The sequence below is a fragment of the Somniosus microcephalus genome, unplaced genomic scaffold (genome assembly GCF_052327205.1).
Source record: "Somniosus microcephalus isolate GS21.2 unplaced genomic scaffold, FLI_Smic_1.0 unresolved_chr8, whole genome shotgun sequence".
Classification (NCBI taxonomy): domain Eukaryota; kingdom Metazoa; phylum Chordata; class Chondrichthyes; order Squaliformes; family Somniosidae; genus Somniosus; species Somniosus microcephalus.
In genome coordinates, this window is record NW_028225186.1 from 43581475 (window position 1) to 43582553 (window position 1079).

General features: G+C 43.9%; 2 non-coding genes across 2 annotated transcripts; one reads left to right on the forward strand and one right to left on the reverse strand.

The window, feature by feature from the left end:
• Positions 1 to 347: 347 nt before the first annotated feature.
• Positions 348 to 422, forward strand: trnaa-ugc (transfer RNA alanine (anticodon UGC)). Its single transcript has one exon. It is a non-coding gene; the product is annotated as a tRNA-Ala (tRNA).
• A 319-nt stretch (positions 423 to 741) lies between these two features.
• On the reverse strand, positions 742 to 830 carry trnar-ucg (transfer RNA arginine (anticodon UCG)). Its single transcript is given in 2 exon segments — positions 742 to 777; positions 794 to 830. It is a non-coding gene; the product is annotated as a tRNA-Arg (tRNA).
• Positions 831 to 1079: the final 249 nt, after the last annotated feature.

Sequence of the window (1079 nt, forward strand, 5' to 3'; positions counted from 1 at the left end):
CTGGCAAAGACACGATGGGCCGAAAGGCCTCCTTCTCTGGCGTAAATTTCTGTATTTCTGTGATCTCTGCCCTTAATCTTCAATATTCCAGGGAATACAAGCCTAGATTATGTGATCTCTGCTCATAGCCTAACCCTTGGAGCCCTGGTAACACGCTCGTGAATCTGCACCACGCTCCCTCCAAGGTCAATATATCCTTTCTAAGGTGCAGTGCGCAGAACTGTACACAGTGGCCTAATCAGGCCTCTGTACAGCTGTCACACAACTTCCTTCCATTTACATTGTGCAGGGCAGTTGTCTAATAGTTTGCACAGGTCATTTCACTGTTGAAAGGTTACATTTGTGCAACTGCGATGGCCGAGTGGTTAAGGCGTTGGACTTGCAACCCAATCCCAGCGCAGGTTCAAACTCTGCTTGCAGCGATTCTACTGCAATTTCTTTACTTTATTTCATTAGTTCACTGTGGAGATCACTGGCCCCGAAACTGATCAGAATTCTCTCCACTGCACGTTATTACACTGATTAACCCAAAGCTGTTGTTCCAATTGGAAACACTAATTTGTCATCAATTAGAAGTTGTGGATTTGTTTGAAACTGTTGGCAAAGATCAGTGAGGAATTTACACATAAGACAGCATGTAAAAATTCCATTTAATAAAGAACCCTGCAATGCTTGGAAGGAAAAGTGTGGAAACGCGGTTTGGTATTCTGAAGTTGAACATGAATTAAAAAGTGTGTAAAATGACCACGGCAGGACTCGAACCTGCAATCTTCTGATGGCTTCAGAATTTACACCGAAGTCAGACGCCTTATCCATTAGGCCACACGGCCACACAAGGAAAAGCTGAACAAATCCTAATAATGAGTGATGAAACTCCGTCACTGTGTTCATTTCAATAACAACAGAGAATGCTGGAAACACTCAACAGGTCAGGCAGCATCGAGTGAGGGAGAAACAGAGTTAACCTTTCAGGTCGAACCCTTCATCAGAACTGGAAAAGATTAGGGAAGAGGGATTTTTAAGCAGGGGTGGGTGGAGGCGAGGTAAGAATAAACGGAATGTCTGTGATAGAATGGAAG